Genomic DNA, 23052 nt, shown 5'->3' on the forward strand with positions numbered 1-23052 from the left:
GGACATAATCCAAAAAAGATAGAGGCTGACTGAGGAAAACTTGTGCAACAGTTAAGGATATCTACAAAGCTAAGGAAGTATTTTTGTAAATACTGTCGTAATAGCACTCAGGGCTTATAATTTCCTCCTCTTGCTAATACACTATGAGGCTGTCATTTACTTCCAAAGAGTTCTTGTTAAGTAATATTGTGCCCATTTCACAGGCAGGTAAACACAGACCAGTTAAGACTCTGTATGTGATTACATGTATGATATATCTGCATCACATCTGGGAACAGAAGCACTTCCTTGAGAGTTTCTGTTCAGAAGACCTGACACAGGACCAATTTGTCTTCTCACAGTCCAGACAAGCTACAGCATAGACCCCAACAGACATATCTATAATATAAGGAACGACAGATTCAATAAGAAGGAGAAAAAAGGAGGATAATATTAAACAGGAAGACTGACATCATACAGTCTAATGCAGGGAACACTTTACTTCTACCTTCAACTCTATACCTACAGGGATTTTGCTTTTCATCCCCTGAGTTCAAATATTTGTCCCACACAGATCTGACAGCCTTCTACCTTGATTTTCGGCCAAACAATACAGAAAATTGATTTGGCTAATGGAGAGAGTCCTTAGTAAACAACCAAAGGGACATATATAGCAGATAATGGATAATCACAGATTTGGGTTGGAAGGCACCTTAAAGATCACCTAGTCCCAACCCCCCTGCCGTGGGCAGGGACACCTTCCACTAGCCCAGGTTGATCAAAGCCCCATCCAGCCTGGCCTGAACACTGCCAGGAAGGGGGCAGCCACAGCTTCTCTGGGCAACCTGTTCCAGTGTCTCACCACCCTCTCAGAAAAGAACTTCTTCCTTATATCTAATCTAAATCTACCCTCTTTCAGTTTGAAACCGTTACCCCTTGCCCTGTCCTATCACTACCTGATAAAGAGTCCCTCCCCACCTTTCCTGTAGCCCCCTTTAGGTACTGGGAGGCCACTATAAGGTCTCCCCAGAGCCTTCTCTTCTCCAGGATAACAACCCCAACTCTCTCAGCCTGTCCTCACAGGGGAGGTGCTCCAGCCCCCAATCATCTTCATGGCCTCCTCTGGACCCACTTGAGCAGGTCCATGTCCTGACACAGGACTCCAGGTGGGGTCTCACAACAGTAGAGTAGAGGGGAGAATCACCTCCCCCAACCTGCTGGCCACACTTCTCCTGATGCATCCCAGGATACAATTGGATTTCTGGGCTGAGAGCACACATTGCTGGCTCATAGTCAGTTTTCCATCTGCTTCTACTCCCAAATCCTTCTCTGCAAGGCTGCTCTCAGTCCACTCTTTGCCCAGCCTGTATTTGTGCTTGGGATTGTGCTGACTCATGTTCAGGACCTTGCACTTGGCCTTGCTGAACTTCATGAGGTTTGCAGGGACCCACCTCTCAAGCCTGTCCAGGCCCCTCTGGATGGCACATCCCTTCCCTTCAGCCTGTTGATCATACTACACAGCTTGGTGTTGTCGGCAAACTTGCTGAAGGTGCATTCCATCCCACTGTCCATGTCACCAACAAAGATGTTAAACTGTGTTGATCCCAACACCAACCCCTGAAGAATGTCACTCATTACTGGTCTCCACCTGGACATTGAGCCTCTGATCACAACTCTTTGAGTGCAACCATCCAGCCAATTACTTATCCATCGAGTGGTCTATCCATCAAATCCGTGTCTCTCTAACTTAATAGACAAGGCTGTCATGCGGACACTGTCAAATGCTTTGCACAAGTCCAGGTGTCAGTTGCTTTTCCCTTATCCACCAGCGCTGTAACTCTTTTGTAGAAAGCCACAAAATTCATCAGGCATGATTTGCCCTTAGTGAAGCCATGCAGGCTATCACCAATCACCTCTTTATTCTCCATGTGCCCTAGCATAGTTTCCAGGAGGATCTGCTTCATGATCTTGCTGGGCACAGAGGTGAAACTGACTGGCCCATAGTTTCCTGGGGTTTCTTTTTTTCCCTTTTTAAAAATGGGGGTTACGTTACCCCTTTTCCAGTCAGTGGGAACTTCACTGGGCTGCCACAGCTTCTCAAATATGATGGATAGTGGCTTAGCCACTTCACCCACTAGTTCCCTCAGGACCCACGGATGCATCTCATCAGGTCCCATGGACTTGTGCATTTTCACGTTCCTTAGATGGTCTCAAACCTGATCTTCTCATACAGTGGGTAGTTCTTCATTCTCCCAGTTTCCACCTTTGCCTTCTCTGTCTTGGGTGGTGTGGCTGAAGCCCTTGTTGGTGAAGACTGAGGCAAAAATGTCATTGAGTACCTCAGCCTTCTCCATATCTCAGATAACCAGGTCTCCTGTTTCCTTCTGGAGAGGGCCTACATTTTCTCACTCTTCCTTTTATCACCAACATACCTATAGAAGCTTTTCTTGTTGCCCTTGATGTCCCTGGCCAGATGGAATTCTATCAGGGCTTTGGCTTTCCTAACCTGATCCCTGGCTGCTCGGATAGTTTCTCTGTATTCCGTCCAGGTTATCTATCCTTGCTTCCACCCTCTGTAGGCTTCCACCCTTTATGTTTGAGCTTGCCCAGGAGCTCCTTGTTCATCCATGCAGGTCCTTGGTAGCCGAAGAAAACAGATTAAACTCTAGCATTTCAAATTTCAGGGCTCAGACACTTACAGTATCACTTAGCATCCTAACTCGCCATTTAGAAAAGCCAGACACATAATGTATGAGGCCCTGAATGATCCATCATCACTGCATAATATCTTGGTAAATATGCCATAAGTAAGAATACAAACATGGGAGATACTCATCAAGCATGGGGAATACTGATATTCAGCCTTCCCAGGGGTCAAGAGATTTTGGTTCTGCCCTGTTCCACCACCACCACCACAACTACCACTCTCCCCACCATGGCACATTACGTTGAGGTTGTTTTTTACTCCCCCCCCATAAAGTCACTTGTATTCCCCTTCCATTCTGCACATGGTATTTGTTGCCTAATGTTATGTTTTCAGGTCAGTGGCTGTACTGTAAGTTGTCCAACGACATTATTTTCATTAATCCATCCCATGCTAGCCTGTTTTGAGGGCAGCTTGTATCAACAGCACATTTCTGTAGCTCAGGTAAATTTCTCCCTTTAAAAATAAATCAGGGCACTGAGAACTCTTCTGTACTGAAAGATGCAATGAAATATGACATTTGTTATTCCCCCTGCCCCAGTCAGGATCTTTCAAAAATAGCTCTCTATAGCATTTCTACACCATCTTCCACTCCCTTGCAATGCCTTTACTCACTTCTGTATTTCAACAAGCAAACATACAGGAGGAGAAAGCTAATAAGTACCTGGGGCAGAGAGGGGGTTAATGAGACATGTAGTCAAGGGTTCTCATTAGGCGTGAAGCCATCTTATTAGAGGATGATGTGGATTATGAGGGTAAAGTGAAGCACTGCACAGCAGCACCTAACTTTAAGAGAATCCCATTCTAGTCATCATAAAAAAAAAAAAAAAAAAAAAAAAAAGGTAGACCTAATTATTTACTACTGCACAAGAGGTATGCCCGTTACAACCTGGCATGGGCAATTTCACAGTCAGGATTTGTGGTTCAAATATAACTTGGCTTTAATTGTTCATGATACAGAGCACTTTATGTTGACTGCAACTCTGCTACAAATAACAACTACCTGGCAGAGAAAGAAAGACAGACAGCCACAAAGCAAAGCTGCACACTTAAACCACTGCATATTTCCAATGCCAGCCATGAAAAGAGGATTGTCTCATTAAGGCACAAAACAGACGGACTGAAATTTGAGACTGCTCTTTTGCCCCAGCCCAGCAGGCTACATCATTGCAGATTAGCAGAAGAAGAGATGGAGTGGACAGAACTAGGAGGGCAGCAGCACCCAAGACTGGCACCAGCAAAAGTTTCCCTCACTTGACTCAAATGATTGTGGAAAAGATTTTGTCCGTCCCCTGTCATGGCTGCATACCTTGCCCCATCACCATATGCCTACATTCAAGTTATTTCAACTTAATCATTAAGTATATTTGAATAATTATTATGTCTCTCTTTCCCCACAGAGACTCTGAGGTGGAGGAATACCACAGCTGAATACAGTATTTCATGTGGCTTATGAGAAAGGGTTATTTTAATTTTGAGGAGATTGTTATTAGTTTTATGTTCTGTTCTTTACAATGCATGCAGCATTTGCCGTATTCTCAGCTACTGTAATTATTATAAAGCCATGTATGTTATAAGAAATGAAGTAAAATTCAGGCATCACCTTGGTACCTGTGAATAATTGAGATGTGCACTAAGTGAAGCAACTCTTCTATCTGGCTCTAGCTACATCTCTCTTTCAAGAGAAAATTTTTTTTCACATTTAATTAATGAAACAGTACAAAAGTATACTTTCTGAAGCTGTGTGTGTATTCGTACTTATATTAGCAACTGCAGAACTCAGTTTGGAAGTTAACACTTTTCTATAATCTCAAAAGGCCTTTTCATCAGCATACCTACAAATACATACTTCCTGTAAATAATAAATCAAAGCCCTCTTGTACTCAGGTGTTTCAAAGAAGACATTTTAGATAGAAACCTATGTCAGAGCATGAGCAACACCCTTGAACCGGTTAAAAGTACACTTAAACAGAGCCTGGAAAGGACTTTGGGAGGCATCAGGGGAGAAGGAAAAGAGCACCAGCTAACTCAGTGAGAGATGAAGATAAGTTCAGCAGCGTACTAGAGAAGCAGAAAAAATTCTCATCTTTGTCTGGGGGTCCCAGTGAGCACTCAGTGCCTCATGTGAAGCTCTGTGACCAACCGATAACAGCACAGCAACCTTTCACCAGTCAACATATAGGAAGTCTCACCTCGCTGGCCTCCTGAAGGAGAAGGGAAGCATATCTCTGCATAAGTCTACCTAAGAAATAGGATGAGGGGATGCGGGAGAGATGAGCGTGCACACAACCAATGTGATCAAGCAATGCCCGTTTATTACAACTAAGAAAGCCCTTTTATAATGTTCTCCCGCACACGGGAGTAACATGCAGTACAAGTCCTCAAGATTGGACAGTTAACTTAGCCCGCGCTTTAAACCTTCTTAGGATTGGATAAAAAGTGCCCCGTCAGCCTTGTCAGGCTTCCTGCCTTGTGTAACTTCCTCTTCCCTCCCAACCCCTTCCGGGGGTTGTTTGTCTCCTCGAGTTTCTCCCCCTTCATTCAGGGTCACATCCTTATCGCATTCTTGCTCGGCTGAGGCTCTTATCAGTCTTGTTCTCACGGAGGATTGCTCACATGTCCATTCTCTCACAGAAAGCCCTCTAGAATCTCAACAAGGGGAGGTTACCAGTCTAAAATAATTTTGCCCCCAAAAGATTTTCATGTGGGTTTTTAAAGAATTACACAACTGTAGTACAAACTGAACATGAGATATGCTAGTTATTATATGCTAAGCAAACATCTATACTACTTTTTAAAAATTATTGGGTCCTCTTCAAGTGGAAAATCAGAGCCAAAGGGTAGTCTCAAGGCCATACCAAGATGATTACAGCAGTAACAGTAGTCTATATCCAGTTCCTCCATGTACATGCTCCAACCACCAGTCTAAACTATTTCTCACATGTAAAGTTGGACCAAAGAATAAAGTAAAAAGGAGGGAAAAAACCTAACTAGACACCAGAGATGGGGACAGAGAGACTGTCATTTGCTGAATTACCATAGAGCTTGTTATTGCTGCTGAATTAGGTTCAGTTATTTCAATAATTTAACAGCAGCTCAAACAGGGTTGCAGCTCCAGACAAAACACAGCAGACTGAACAAGTAAATAGGGGGCAAGTGCAGTCAGATAGACCAGCTAGCAGATGCAATTTACTAAACATCATTAGTAGGAAATACATTTCTATTATTATTATTATTATTATTACTATTATCATCAAAAAAAAACCCAAAACAAACCCTCAAAACATCACCACCATGCTAACCTGCTGCAGTTTTGATAAGCCTTGGTTCACACAAAACCATTCATAATCTGGTATATATCTATGCTACACACAGAACCAAAAATAAACACTGAGAGCAACAAACTCAAGATCATAGTAGATGATTAGAAGTATACAATCAGCATTGAAATAACACATTAAAAAAAAATGCAATTGCAATGGTTTACTATCATACAAGCTGCCCTTTATTAACAGAAGCAGAAATTATGTAAGATCTTTAAGATTAATTTACCCACTTAATTCCAGACAAGTAAAACAGGGTGGATGATTCTAGCAGGATTTGTTCACTATTCATGAGCAGCTTCTAATCTGGATTTAGAGTTTAGCATGTAGAAGTGCCACTTTTCACATAAAACTGCAGATTTAACAGTATTACACTTTGTTAATTCTGCAGACAGAGCTTTAATAGGACTTTCCAGCTGACACATTTACGTTAACTCCTTTCTCCCCAACTGAGCAGTAAAGGCAAAGAAAAAAAAACCCTGCAAAAATCTTTTAAGTAGCAGATAACCTTCCTGTCCAGTCTGAGGGAGATAACAGTGAATTTTCATTTATTTTTCTACAGATTCTTTGTGTCAGAACACTCTCTCCTCTTAACTGTAACTGATAATATTTAGATTTCACATATCCCTCCCATTCATTTTTTCCTGCAAATTCCATTCTTCACTGTCTTAATTTAGCTTTATTTAGAATCCTTCAGCCTTCACTTCAACTATCAGCTCCCCAACATCACCACACCTGCCTCCAAAAAAATTACTAAATTGAACAGAGGGGACCTAAAAATCATTGCTCTAGAGAGCATTCTGGAGAAGGGGGGTAGGGACGAAGTGTGAATGCATTCATTATTTCTCTCATTGTAATATGTGAAATTTCATAGCATCCAGCTGAATACTGCTTGATCCAAATGGAAAGAGTCTCAACAGCTTAGTGAACACCAAAACTAGATACTGGATATCAGTGAAAAGGCAAAGGATGGCAATTTCTCCATAATGCAAATCTTACCAACAAATTTATAAGGACACAGAAGACTTACCCTTGGTGGACAAGGATCAGGTTTGTGAATGTTTAAACAAGCTGGGCATGTACAAGTCCAACAGACTTGATTGGATGTACCCATGAGAGCTGATGGAGCTAGTCATCATCATTGTAAGACTACCCCCAATTACCTTTGGTAAGTCATGGGAAATGGGGAAGGTTCCCAAGGACTGGAGGAAAGTGAGAATCACTCCTACAGGCAAGAAGGGAACTACAGGACTTTCCGCTTCATCTCAGTCCTGGGAAGGGGATGGAGCAAACCCTTCTGGACACCATTTCCAAACATATAAAAGTGATGAGGAGCAGTCATCAAGGATTTACAAAAGGAATAATCATGCTTAACCAACGTGCCAACCTACAACAAGGCAACTGATTTGGTGGATAAGGAGGCAGTGGGGATGGGATGTAATGGATGTTGCTTATATTAAATTTAGTAAGGCTTTGACACTATCCCTCATAACACCCTCATAGACAAATGAATGAATTAGGTGGGGTAGGTAAATGAACAGAAAAGTAGACTGAAAACTGACTGAACTGCTGGGCTCACAGAACTGTCATCAGTGGCATCAAAGTTCAGCTGGAGGCAGTTGCTTGATGTTCCCCAGAGTTCAATACTGAGAACAGTACAGGTCAACACTTTCATTAACTGTCACATTAATAATAGGAAAGAGTGCAACTTCAGCAAATTTTCAGATTCAGCATACCTAGGAGTGGTTGATACATCAGACTGTTGTGCTGCCATGTAGAAGGGTGTATGCAGGCTGGAGAAAGGAACCAACAGGAACCTCACGCAGTTCAACAAATGAAAAATGTAAAGTTCTGTACCTAGGGAGGAACAACCCACATACTGGGCTCTAACCAGCCAAAAAGCAGCTTTGCAGGTAGATCCTAGGTGTAATGAAGGATGAGTTGAACATGAACCGGCAATGTACCCTTGCAGTAAAGACAGCCAATAGTATCCTGGGCTACATCAGGAAAACATTACTGGCAGGCCGAGGGAGGTGATCCTTCCTCTCTACCCAGCACTGGTGAGACATGTGGAGTACTGGATCTGATTCTGGGCTCCCCAGTACAAGACCTTGATATACTGCAACAAGTCCAGTGAATATCCATGAAGATGGATAAAGGCTTGGAGCATCTGATATATGAGCCTGAGAGAACTAGGACTCTTCAGCCTGGAGAAGAGGAGGTTCAGGGGGATCTGGTCACTCTATAATAAATACCTGATGGGAAGTAAGAAGACAGAGCCCAACTCTTCTCAGTAGTTCCCTGTGACAGGAGAAGAGGCAGTGGGCACAAATCGAAACACACAAATCCTGTTTAAACCTAAGAAAACATTTTACTCTGAGGGTGATCAAACACTGGAACAAGCTGTAGAAAGAGGCTGTGGGATGTCCATCCTTGGAGATATTCAACACCAGACTGGACACAGCACTGAGCAACCTCCTGTAGTTAACTACCCTCTGAGCCAGTGAGGGTGAGGGGAGTGGTCTAAGGATCAGATGATTTCCAGAAGCGTCTTCCCACTTTAGTAATTCTGTAGTACACCCTGGGAAGAACCACAAGATGCCCAGACAAGGAATAGTCTGCAGGTATCCAGTTGCTGAATATCAAAACAGGAACTCGGTTCATCCTAATTCTGCTCACCATTACAAAAGCATTTGACCAGAAGTGAGCAGATTTGCAGCTTCCTGCAGCAGGCAGATCTTGAAGTTGTAGAAACATCCAAAAATTTTGCTGACAAGACGGAGGCCCTCCAACTCAGCAGTCAGTTTTGTGAAGTGTTCACAGCTGCTTCCAACCATGCTGAACAAAACAAATTTTCCATCAGTCTCCTGTGACTGTAAACAGCACTCTAACTTGGCTTTAAACTCAGCAGAACTGCATGATCAAGCAACAACTTTTCATTGTGCTTCTAGCCTGCTTGATTGTTTATTCATTCAACTCAGAATTCATTGCACTTAGGTTAACATTAGGAGTTTTTCAGATATGCCTTCCCCTTAGCTCTACGAACCATCAGCACATTAGCAAGGTTGCTCTGAAGGTGATGCTTTTTCAAGTTAGATTTTAACAGATGCAAACAGCCCACACAAACCCACTTCTGCTCTGGACCTCAGTTGCTTAACAGGCAATGCAAACATCATGATGCAGACTGACCCAAACTGATACAGAAAGGGTTGACAGTGCACTAGTTTGGTATTATTCAATTATTTCTGTAATGTTGCAAGCACTAGTTAAGATTGTCTGTTTACTTGCTCTACAGTCTTGTTTTCAGCTCTAGTATTTGAACATATACTTGCAAAATAGTTAAAGAAACAAAGATGAATGGATTGGCACTCAAACATATAGCAAGGACTCACATTAAAGTTTTAAGAAATTGAGAGAATTCATGCTGGTTCAACTTCTGCCAGTGCAAAGTGAGAGGAGTTCATTTGTAAATAAAAAGCTTTTAGAGACTGAATTCCTAATATTTTTGTCTAATTGAGATGTAAAACATTTCCTACTGATTTCCATAAAATCCTGTTTGTTTTGTTTTGTTTTGTTTTGTTTTGTTTTGTTTTGTTTTGTTTTTCCAGGCCAGGACCGTAACTTTTAAGTTACATCTCTCATTTCACCTCCATTTTTTAAGTGTAAGATTTTTGCAGTTTGAGAATGAGTGAGTAGCAGGGATTGAAGAAAGCTTCTGAAGACTGCTGCAGGGGAGAAAAAACAAACAAAAGCCCAAGGAGCACTTTTCTTAATGGCAGTTCAGAATGGCAAGAGCCACACATGGAGAAGCATGCTGGGCTGGCAGCTTCAAGAGAGGCTTTTCTTTCAGTTGCCATGACACTTTTTTCCTGCTACCAAGGAACCCCCCGAGGGAACTAATATAGAAATGTCCAGCACACATTCTTTTTAACTCCAAAACTATGAAACTGGCTTTAAGCTTTGGAAGAGAATGGACCAATCTGTAGAAAACAAATTAATGTGAATTGATGATCTTGGAGGGCTTGACTGTAAATTCAAAATCAGAGAGAGCTTCAGATGAAAGCAGTCAACCATCACCTTTGCCATTTTGTCTTTAACACTGAATGTCAGAACTGCAAGTATTTTCCACTAAACAGAATTTAAAATATTCACTCAGCTTATCCTTCAGGAGATAAGCTATTCCCACAATATCTCTATAAGGAATGATTTACTGTAAATGTATAAAGAGAGCTATTCCTGTCTGAGGAAATGAAGAGTGGTGAAATATGCAGCTGATTAATAGAATTAGTGGGAGATCACTAGACTTCACAGCTCTCCGCTATAAGACGAAGGATCCATCCACATATCATTCTGATGCAACAGACAATAAGCAGATTCCTCTAGTCTTAATTTGTGGTTTGCAGAATCTGACAAAATATCAAAACATATCTCCTTGGAAGCTTCTGACCATTAAGTCTTACCACCCACAAGTCAAGGGGATACCAGTTGACTCTGCATTATAGTGGTTCCTCAGAGCATGTTTGTTAGGCAGCTACCTCATGAAGGAAGCCTAATCACAGATATTACTGTAAAAGATTACTCTTCCAGGTACTTCTGTGTTTTCCCCATCTCACCCCTTGTGTAGTTTGGGATGCTCAGGGAAAAGGGAAGAGCACAACCAAGGAAGTCTCCATATGACAAATAATCCACACCTCAGCATTGCTGTCCCATCCTCTCATTAAAAAAACCCCCAACATTTGCTACCAACTACCACCAAAAACTAAGCCACACCTGAACACAAAGCACTCGAGACAAACCATGAGCAAATATCTGACATGTAGTCACCCAATTCTCAGGGATACTGAGCACATTAGGAGTCCAGACAAACTCAGCTTGATGCTGTGTCTCCAAATCGGGGACTGAAAAGCAGCAGAACACACACCTCAGAGTGGAAGACATTTGTTCCAGTGGTTCAGCTTTGTTCATTGTAACTTTTTGCCAGGGGATGCTGCTTGCCAAGAGGAAAACAGCTTCTTCATTGCTGAACGAAGCCAGGGAAAGCTGCCAAACTTTTACAAACAGTACCTGTCCTAGAAGCTCTTCATAATATCCAAGAATCAGCAGCTCTGTGTTTATTTCACAGTAGCAGTGCAGAACCGTGCAGGACCCAGCCTCATCAGGGACATTACCTGGATGAAAAATGTCTTTAGTTCACCACCTAGATGGAATATTTTAGGGTATATCCATGCTACAAAAGTTAATGGATTAAGATTGGCCTGAAGGAGGAGAGAAAAACAAAAGAAAAAAAGAGACCTCCAGTCATGAAACCAGGAGTCATACCTTCCTGACAAGTATTATCATCAGGTGCCAGTCTCCTTTTCTTTTGTTGCCTACATTTCGTGAACATGGCAGGCCAAGACTTCTAAATCCAAGTTGTATATTCCTGTAGAAATTTAAGTTACAGCACCTCATTACATGGCATAACAGTATGCACCAACACCCTTTCCAGGAGAAATCAGTCCTTCAGAGATGGTTTCTGCTACAAATTGTGCTACGTCCCCCATCCCCAAGAGAACGTATCACCTCATCAGCTCTGTGGAGCTGTTCAGCTGTTTCCCCACTGCACTTCAGTGCACGAAATACTCAGCTGTACATGGGAGAAGGCTCTGAGACAGTAGGTGCTCCCACCACTGCAGGGCTCAGATAGTTTTAGGTTCTTCTATACAAGATAAGGCATAGAAATAAATGGGGATATCAGAATGTGTTAGAGACAATCTACTGGTTAAAAGAAAGGGCAGATAAAATAGGAAATTAGAAGTGGGAGACTGAAGTAAAACTGTCCTCACAACTGGAGGTAGAATCATTAATCTTTTCCAAGCTCATTAAGAGCAGTTATATTCCTAAATGCTATCTGTAGACCTAATATTTTGAGGCTAACTGCATGACAAATTTCTTGGCAACTATTACAGTTCTGACTGGACTTCGCAACATATAGTCCGTGAGTCGTCACTCTAAAAAAGTCAGTCCTCTGATGCATTGGAAATTTTCCATCTCTGAACTTCTCCGGTCCAGAATTGTTGCTCTCTTCCCAGTGCCATTATCTCCTATCAATTACTAGTATGCTGTGGAATAATGTTTAATAAACATAATTTTCTTGGCAGAGCACATCTTCTAAGTGATTGATCGTAAGAGTCTAGGAAATAGAGTTCTAATACTACATCAGCTTCCTGCCTTTCCTTTGAATGGCATCCCACAGTCATTAAAAAAACCCACCCTTGGCATTAAAATTATTTATTTTAATCTAAACAGAGATTACTTTAATTAAACACACTTTATTATTCTTGAAAGTGACAGAGCACTCCCCTGAAGCCTTCTATCACTCTATTTATCAAATTATTTCAGTGGGAACAGCAACTTGTTCCTCCCAGACCACTTTGCTATAGAGCTTCTGTTTTGCACCAAAAAGAGGGAAAAGAAAAACCCACAATAAGAAAATATAAACAAATCCAACTAATCTCATTTATGTCAAGGTGCTTCTACTGCCATTAAGCAGTTCCTGAGTTTGTAACTGGATACTAAACAAAGCTGGAAATTTTGCATTAAAAAAAAAAAAAAAAAAAAAAAAGGCAAATCTATGTTTCAACACTGATAAAATCTAGGAACATCTGTAGCTAGAGTTTTGTTCAGGCAAATGAAGTGTCTAATCAATCTTTGTGATTATTCTGGAGCATTTGTGGTGACTAAAAGTCATTAACGTCCAAGGTTTGCTGTACAGGGTCTGTAAAAATGGAGCAACAGAGGTGTCCTGCTCAGAGAATGCTGCATAACAAAACTGCTGGAAAAGCATCAGACAAGCAGTTTAAGGAGATGCTGGGAAGGTGTGAGTAACAATAGATGCACATGACTGTAAAGTCAGTTCATGTTGAGCCAGAACCCATAAGAAAGCAAATACTTTAAATCAGCAATACTAACATTCGGTCTTCTTCACACATCACAGAAGATATTGGGAGGAACATTATTTGTGATATTGGGAATTATATATGCATGTCTAGTGCTGTATGCTGACAGCCATTGGGACTGTTGAAAAGAGAAGGGTGGAGGGAAATAGACACACATACATGCTTGCACCTTTCTTTTGGCAGCAAAATCTTTTTTTTAAAAAGCAACAAAATCCATTTGAGAAAGGTCAAAATATTCAGTGGATTCCCTTTTCTTGTCACCTCCAGTATATTTGGGGGTAGGAAAGTCATCATATTGTCACAAGAAAAGACTGATTTACATTAGCATTCAACCACAATATAACTAGAGGTACTCATAAACATCCTGAAATAATCCATTTCCCCTTCCTTCCAAATTCAACATTTCCAGTCTAATTTACAGACAAGTATCTGAAATGCATCCAAACTATTATCAAATCAGCATGCTAGGTGACTGACATTCACCCTTCACTGAAAGTCTCTTGGAAAAGAGATTCATGAAAATTCTACCCCAGATGTCTGAGCTTTTTAATGACTAATAGAACAGTGTCTTTCCAGGCTCACCTTTCATTTGTTATTTACTCAGCAGTATTTACACACTGTTAAGGCAGACTAAGCCGTACAGGGGATAGGCATACACAAATATAAACAGAATTATAACGTCCTGGTTGCAAGATAGCTTGGATAGAAAAATATACTGGTTGTGCAGGAGAACCTAAGGATGAGTCACTGCTCCAAAATGTTCAGCAGTTCTTATAATGGCTGTAATTATCCTTCCTACTCAAGTATGGGATATGCCTTTTATTGCCTTTGAACCATTTACTGCCATTCACTTCATTTCCAAGGATTTATACCAGAAGAAACTGTCACAAAGAGAGTATCGGTCCTGCAGTACTCATCTTAGAAGACTTAAGGGTACCCACTGATCCTGATCTTGAACAAGGGCAGGTTTTGACCCACAGCTGTTTTAAGGTACAAGGGTAGAGACAAAGCTACACCCAAACCGAACAAAAATTGCAACATAAAAACCCACAAAAAGATAAGTTAAAAGTATCTGTATCTCCTAGTGGGTGATACAAATACATGAGATCCCTGATGAAGCTGTTTATCCTGCAGGAAACAAATCTCCATTAGACATTTTCATTGATCAAATTATTTATTTGCACTTATCAGTATTCAGGTGTGTTTAATATTTTTTATGCTTAGAGAGCTAATTAAACCTATACAAAGCCTCTAGTCACTCCATCTCAGGGCTATGTCTTCCTTCAGACAAAACGTGACAGTTTAGCAAATAAAATTTTGTTAGCCTAAAAAGAAGATCACATCTTTCTGCACGTAAAATATTTATCTTCCTGGTAACTTATTCTCTGTTGAGGGAACAGTCTAGCTTGCCAAGACCATGTCCCATGCCCCAAATATCATACAGTGGGAGGATTTCATGCACAAGAGAAATTAATACTCCATTCCCCTAGCTTCTACTTCTGCCTTTTTTTAGATGCCACCAGTTCCCTGAATGAGTTCTTCACTGGCTTACAGGCAAAAATAACAAGCAAGTAACATGCCATAGGCAACAGCATATTTTTCCTACCTTCTTGGCCTGCAGAAGCAGAGACCTCCTTACAGCAGGGAAAAATAACAGAGGGGGCTGCGACTGAATTAGAAGTTAATCCTTATTGGACAAGTAAATCAGCCTCAACCCTACTAAGTTAGCAAACTTGTTTGAATAATCAAAATATACAACAAATTCCCTCCAGAAAGCTCTGAAAAATTAGTTTCCTAATGAGGTCAGAAGGACAGGCTACAAAAATTCCTCCCTTAATTAGAACATGCAATTTCTTAGTTGCTGAACAAAATACAGATGCCTTTCCTGCTTTAAACTCTTCTGCAACTTTTGTCAGCTCACACATTTTTAATAAAAAATTTTAGTTACAAGCACCTGAGGAAGTGCAACTGCTTCCTCATAAATTTCTACCTGGGGATACATTCCAGGTCTTCTCTTCCTCCCCATGAGAAGAAGCTCAGCCACCTTCTCTTGCAGATGGAGGGTGACTGGCTGCAGCAGCATCCCCTGAGGTAATGCTAGGCTGTGACATAGATCAATTTTTGGCTTGTCTTGGTCTTTGGAGAGATGCAGAAGACACAAGGAGATTGCCCTTTCAGTTTCACCAAGAAAACAACAGACACTAGGCCTTCCACTGGAAACATATCAACAGAAAAAGGAAGAGAAGGGAATTCATATGGGGAGGCATAAAAGTTTTCTGCATCCAGGAATGGACTGCAGTTTGTTTTGAGGTTTGGAGATGCTAAAAATATTGATATTTCATGCCCAGTTATCTAAATAATTTTCCACTTCATTTTCAGTCACCCTCTATAACTTACTGTAGGTACCCCATGCAGACACATCTCTCCAGATATGATTACAAAACCAAATTAACAAGTAATATCCTGGATCACTATACACCAATTCAGTTGTCATTTTTCAAATCGTATTCATCATCCTTAGGAAAGTGAGCTGTTCTTTAGGGAAGGGGGCAAAGAGGAAAGGGAGAAGTTTTTTCCTATATAAAGAATTCCATCTACATGTGTTAATCACAGATTTCATTTTACTCTGTCATCATAGGAAGCTAATACAATGATATCCTTTCAGTTTCTTAAAAACATTTACTCTGGTTTTGTGTCTCCACTTTAAATTAAATACTTCAACAGTCCTCACCACAAGCAAGATCTGTTGATAAATCTCAGTACAAGTTAGTGACTTGGCAAACCAAACACACAGCCTTCCCCACCCAGTCAGTTCTTCAGTCTCTCTCTACAAGAATTCAATTAGGCAAATTCCTAACTGGCGCAGACTGCTTTTCCTTCTAGCAATGACCCTTACATTATTGTTAGCAGTCCTCTATGATTAATTAGGCCAATGGTAGCAGACTAAATTTCTTATTTCTATAGACTTCCAAAACATAGCACTCATTAGAGAGGCAGTGGTGAAAAAACTTTCATTATAAGTTCATTTTGTACCTCACTTTACCATGGCTTTAGCTCTAGCAGCTTTCTATAAAAGGCACTTCAGTTCTTCCCTTCCAGCAATTCAGAGGTGCAAGGCAGGTGGCCAAAGATAGAACATGCTGCTACTAAGCACTCTCGCCTTAGATTGGGTTTTGCTTGCCAAAATTGAGGCTGAGACACAAGGAAGGAAAAAAAAAATGCTTAAAGAATAAAGCAACAAGATTTGTATTAAAGCAGCATCTACTACTACATACAAATGGAGACCTATGCCAGTAGCAAAACTTAACACATTTTATTGAAAAAAATATAAAATTCAAAATAACACAGGGAAGGGTCATAGATCCTGCCTGTTATGCATGAGCATTTGCCACTTTCCAGAAATAAGGACCAATGACCTGAAAGTATCAGGAATTTAGAACTCTTTCAAGCAGTAATCATGGAAATTGGAGACAGACCTTTAAATATTTTGAAGCAACCACAGTAGAAATTCAAGATTTGGGCTCAGAGTACTTTACACATAAGTTCCCTGTATATTAAAATTTCTTCTCATCAGGGTAGTGCTGCCTCAAAGAATTTCCACATTGAGAAACAACTATAAGAGAGCATTAAGATGGATGGAAAGAAGGCTATGATATATTGCACAGTAACACTTTCACAAAGCTTTACCTGGAAAACAGAGAGCTACAGCTAGTTTCATCTAAGGAAAAAAAAAAATCTTCTGTAGTGCTTTACGTACTACAAGTTTCCCAAAATGTAACAAAGTAATTTTAGAAAGTTATAAGCATAGAACTTGTAGTTTGAAAAGCTCAAAGTCACACTTCTAACATAGGCCAAGAGTTGTCCACATTTGTTACATTCAAAGAGCTTGCTTTTTAAAGATTTCTTCAAACAAACAAACAAACAAACACCACCAAACAACAGGGTTTTTTAATTCATTGGAGATTAAAAAAATCCAGATGTCTAAACCAGAATATTTTAATTGATATTACATGCCCAATTTGTTTAAATTTCCTATAAAACATACTAAAACGTCTCCCTTTTAAGTCAGTTTTTCAAAATTAATTTTAAAACAATCATGGAATGACATCAGCTTATAAACAAGACTTCAGTTTCACCAGTGAAAATGAAATGGACTAACTAAAAATGAGATTCCAGTATTTCCTTGGTCTGAACAACACAACAGAACACTTCTATGCCAGGAGCAGAGAATCAAAACAGTTAATGGTTTTAGCCATGGTAGTCTGTAGAAATAAAGATAATAAAATTTTTAAAAAATTAAAATAAAATAAAAAAAATAGAATTAAGATAGATCCCAGAAAATAATCAAGAACTACTCTAAGGTATGATATATAATAGCCATTAGTTCAAAGGTTTAAGAACCTGTCTTGGCCACATTTAAAATTTAAAATAAATCTGTTAAAAATTATTAAACAAATAAGAATCTCCGTCTCTTCACATGATGCCTTTTGATGCAAAAATTCAATCCTTTATTGTAGACCTTTGCATTGTCAGAGCAATAAGATATTTTTTTTTTCACACACAAAGTAATTTTTACATTACTGCAACATAGAGGTTAACACACCCAGTTATCTGATATTTGTATGCCAGCTCCCTTAATGCCTGCTAGCATATGCCTTCTCAGTGACTTAAACTTTGTGAGAAATGGACACGAGCCTGTACTGAATAGCAGTTTTTGTGTCTGCCTGGGGGAGTGGGAGAGAACTGGGAGATGTCAGAAAAAATGCACAGACATGAGCAAAATTCTGGGAATAATATCAACGGATGCATCCCTGCCAGCTTCCATAGTCTCCTTGCCCCACAGAGCACTCTCACAGAAGTTCATCAGCTTGTTGAAACAGGGATAGAATGGCCTCAATCATCTACTTGACCCCCACCAGCTCCAGCCTATTGTCACATTGACTTGCACTTATCTGCTTAACCCTAATTTGAATCTCAGATGTCTTCAAAATTTTTGCTGTAAAGCCAAATTCAACTTTACTAAAAGTGCAAAAGCTCTGCCGTAATTCAGTTGCTCAGAATACTTAACAGTATTTTACTGTGGTTTTAAATATGATACACAACACTAAAGAGACACACTAAACAGAAAGTCACTTAAAATACTACAATTTGAAAGGAAACTATAACTCTATAGTTATATTAAAAGATTTAATAGGGAGCTATTTAACAGGTCACCTTATAACAATAACAAGTAGAACTACACATAGCTACAGCATCTAATAAATTTGTAAACAAGCACATACAGATGTGAGCGACACATTGGCAAGCCACATACAGCTTTATTAGCCAAACCTGAGTTTAAAAACTATGCCAACCAAGCTGCTTTTTTCCAAGGGAACATAAGAAAATATCAATTCACAGAATTTAAAATGTTTTCAAGAAACATACTTAGACTCAGAACCTTCCTAATGAAACCTATCAAAACCATTTCTTTCAAAATATAAAAATATTTGAAATAATTTTGTAATCAATCATAATGACATCTAAGTAGACTAATTCCATGAGACTGAAACCAAGTGTTGTGAAAGATAATCGTGTTTCTACATTTATTCCCGATACGTGACTGGGGATACTACTTTAAAAGGTCCCAGGAGATGGAAGTCATAGTTTGACTAGTAGCCTACATTGGTGAAGGATAATGGCATGGAAGAGAAAACCGATATTTAAACAGAGGCATTTGAAATAGTAAGAGCAAGAAGGGCAATCTTTTAAAAAGTCATCAGTGCTTTGGATAAGTTTCAGAGTATATGGTACAAACAGTAAATCATAGTGTTCACATTCTGATATAGCACACCCTCAAGCTTCAAGATTTCAAGACAAGCCCACTTCCATATTGTATTTGTTGCAACAGACTTGTGTGCAGTTGAATACAAGCAGAAATACCATCCTTCGTGATTTTTAATTATAAAGGGGACATGAGGTCTTGGTGATGTTCCCCGCCGTGTAATAAACTGAGCGAGAGAACTTGATGCACAGCTCACTGCAGCTAAAGTATGGGAAATCAAGTATCCAATGAAATGTCAAAGGTTTTCAGCACTATGATGCCTATTACTTCAATTCTAAAAGGGCTTTCTTTTGGTTTTCCAAACAGAATAATTTTGTTCTTGTTTGTTTTAATCTTGCTCTCGTTGGAGTCACAAAAAATAGTAGTTGGAAAAATCTGGTTTTAAGGCCCTGTGCTTCTGGTGAAATAGAGCAAAGCCAGAAAACAACATAAAGCAAAAATAGTCTAGAAGTTAGATATATACCACAGTTGCAGCAAGAGTCACAGAAGTTCAATTTCAATTATCACTAGAGATCATCATCTTCACTTACCAGATTTCCACAGATAATGTGCAACATTAAGGTAGTAAAAAATCTGGTATATGAATGCAGCAACTATGTAAACCATCTGCTGCTTAAGAAGTCAGCTGAGAGAATGGCTATGGACATATGGGGATACCAGCAGTGAATCACCCCTTTAAGGGTAAGGCAAGCTCTGGTCAAATCAAGCTGTGAAAACAAAGAAGGATGGGGAAGAGGCTATAAGGCAACAACTGCAGCTGGTTTGTGGTGTCCTCGGGGCTCATCCCAGAACTGCCACCACCTCTAGGGTCCGCCTGACACCTGGGACACACTTGCTCTAGTTCAGCATAACTTAAATACTGTCTATCAGTGGAGAATCGGAGGGAAAAATGCAGGTACCAGGGACACTTGAAGGCACTCTACAATGGAGAGAGTGAAATTATTTAAAAGCCCCAAAATGGTATCAAAGAGGGATTTTTATTCAGATTTTTAAAGTTCAGGTTTTGTTTCCAGTGTGAACAGAGCTGGTTCAAGTCTTTTAACCTAAATTTATATTTTAGCTTTATGTGACAGCACCCAGCAGGACTTCCACAGCTTTCTCTAGTCTCACAGAAAGAGCCGGAGTGGAGTCAACTAAACAAGCCACTCAGGTTGATATTTTGCCTTCAGGTGGCAAAAGTAGTTCTCATGAAAGCGTAAGACATTGGACACCTTTCCATATGGAAGCAGAAATTATTTTTTGCTGCACTTGCTTAACAATCAGATCGTAAACTAGTGGGTTGATGCAACACAGCAGACAACAGTTACAGGATCTGTGACTGGAGGGGGTTGTTATTTGGTTGCAATGACAAAACAGAAGACACACAAAACAGGTTGCCCCAAAGTGACACCCAATGAATGCTTCTTGCAATTAACACAATTTTCATCTGTGCAAATGGAAACAAAAGTTGAACAAGATATTGCCCTGAGATCATTCAGCTGAGCTTGTATCTAGAAATATTATCCGCGCCCCCCGCCCAGGGGACAAGAATTTCTGATGTCTTATTCTTTTTACAGGCATTTTGCCTGGCCCCACTCTAGTAGGAAACACTTAACAGAATCATCCACATGAAAAAAAAAAAAAAAAATAAAACCAAAACCAAAAAACAAACCAAGCACCAAAACCTCACACCCCTTGCCCCCAAATGCCACATCCTTAAAATTAAAGTACTCTGTAGCACTTCTGTCTCCAAAGCATCCCACAGAAGTACACCCACTTGACATTTACAGAGGAAGCCATCTCCTTTCAACCGTTTCATATTTGTCACCTTTTCATCAAGAGCTCTCATTCTTTGTTACTAGAAAAAGCAAATACTGTGTTCATGTAAAATACAAATGCTACCTCCACTACTTCTGACTTCCCTCTTTTGTACCATCACTTCCACTTTTTCCCTTGTTAAAGGAAAGCCTCATTACAGAAAAATTTTCTGTTGGTAAGGAACTATATTTAAAACAACTAATAGAAACTTCAGAGTTCAGGCCCTTCACTGCTAACCTGTGATAGGAAAAGAGATGCCCTATGAGAGGCTGCTGTTTCGTGGCAGCTTTTGCACCTGACCAGAACTGCTCTCAGTTGTAGCAACTGGAAGAAATGTGTTTTGTACCTGAATGTCCTGTCTCTGCTCTCCAAGGACATTCAAAATATGTTAAATACAGGACAACCTCAGAGTCACAGGATGACTGAGGTTGGAAGTGACCTCTGGAGGTCATCTGGTCCAACCCTCCTGCTCAAGCAGGGTCACCTAGAGCCAGTTGCCCAGGACTGTGTCTAGAAAGTTTTTTAATGTCTCCAAGGATGGAGACTCCACAATCACTCTAGGAAACCTGTTCCTGTGTTTAGTCACTCTCTCAGTATAAAAGTGTTTCCTGATGTTCAGAGACAGCCTCCTGTGTTTCAGTTTGTGTCCATTGCCTCCTGCCCTGTCACTAGACATCACTGAAAAGAGCCTGGCTCCATCTTCTTTGCACCCTCCCTTCAGGTATTTAGATACTTTCACCAGATCCTCCTGGGCCTTCTCTTCTCCAGACTAAACATTCCCAGCTCTCTCAGGCTTTCCTCATAGGAGAGATGCTCCAGTCCCTTCTTCATCTTCATGGCTTTACATTATACAAGGAACATTTTTTGTTCTATTCCATGTTTGAAGTTAGGGGATAAAAAGGAAAATTAAATCATATGTAATGTCTGTTTGTCCTGTGGAATCATTTGTCTTTCAAAATAATTATTTTTAGCTACGCCAAGGGCCCATACACTACATTTTTAAGACAGTGGGTTGTTTTGTGTTATTTTAAGGTTGCTAACACATTTTAAGAGCATGTGATAACATGGCACTCAAAATATTGACATAATTTTATTTTGTGGAAATTGCAAGGACTTCAGTTTATCCACAAATATGTGCAAAGACAGAGGCCCTGGTCAAAAAAGACAGTGCCCATGTTCCACATTAGCCATAAAAGTAATCTCAGTTACTTCAGTGTGAGGTAGTTACTTCTCCCCAAATTAAGGTCCAGTATATGCATCTGTACCTGTGGATTGATCTAAATTTAAGAAGGTGATTCCAAATCCTGTTAGGAGCATCTCCAGTTCCTGGTGGGAATACCAACTAGTGAGACATGTGTGTTTAGCAATATTCTAGTAGAGCCAGAAATCAAAACAAACAAACAGGATATAGAAAAGATTTGAGATTATTCTACACTATGCTGTTTCAGTTTTTACCACCTAGTCTGTAGAGGCCAGACAGATGTAAGAACAAGTGAAATCATCACTTGCAGGCAGATTTTGTTTTGTCCAAGACAAACTTTGCTCTTCTCACCACTTCATTACAGAATACGAGTGAAAAAGGTTATAACAAGCAAGTATATTATTCAAACACCTATCTTGCCTTTCACCAGGGCCACAGAGCTCCACTATACTGCTGTGTATCCATCTGTGCCACATTTGCTGCTTGTCTGAAAAGAGGCTTTATTACAGAAGCAAGAATTTGTTCACAGTGGAGTATGTTTCCTCTTCTCCATCCTCCTGCTATTTCAACTTTCTTCCAGATGTTTTCTTTCCTTTATGCAAGGCAACCAGACTTAAATAAGATCAAACTGGGGCAAGGAAGATATGTCCATCTGAGACACATTACTTTATGACGATCCATATTTTTAATTTGAATTAGGTTCATTACCAGAACAGCTGTGCTACCTCTTCATCACTGTATATAAGAATGGGACCAATTATTCATATTTTAGATTTCTTTACTCTCGGTTCTTGTTTTCCTAGATTCCCTTTGCTCTGTCTCAGTTGTGGGCTGGTTTGTTTGTTTTGGGTATTTTTTTCTGGTGTGCAGGCCCTCAGTTTCTAGTGGCACAGAATCAGCAGCTCTGCACTGGTCTCTGTACCCAAAGTCACCCCCTCCTCCCTGGGCCTTGGTGCTGAAGGCTGGCTCAGACCCAAGTCTCAGCCCTAGTCAGCTAAGGAGCCACAAACCTCCAAGCTTCATTCAGTTATTCTAAAGCTTGTTCTTAGCAAACCAAATATCGGTCCAAATGTTTTGACTGACTGTGATCTTCTGAAGGTTACTCAGAAGATGGGAGTGGCCAAAGGGTCAGAAGGTTTGGAAACTTATGTTGAACACTAGGATACTGTTTGGGTGATCACTGTGGGTACCAGTCAGGTCACAGCATCTCATATATGAGGTTATTCAGCCTGTTATTTCCTCCTTCTGTAAAGAGCCTTTTTTCTTTTCTCCCTGGCTTCCCACGA

The sequence above is a fragment of the Athene noctua genome, chromosome 1 (genome assembly GCF_965140245.1).
Source record: "Athene noctua chromosome 1, bAthNoc1.hap1.1, whole genome shotgun sequence".
NCBI classification, from domain to species: Eukaryota; Metazoa; Chordata; class Aves; order Strigiformes; family Strigidae; genus Athene; species Athene noctua.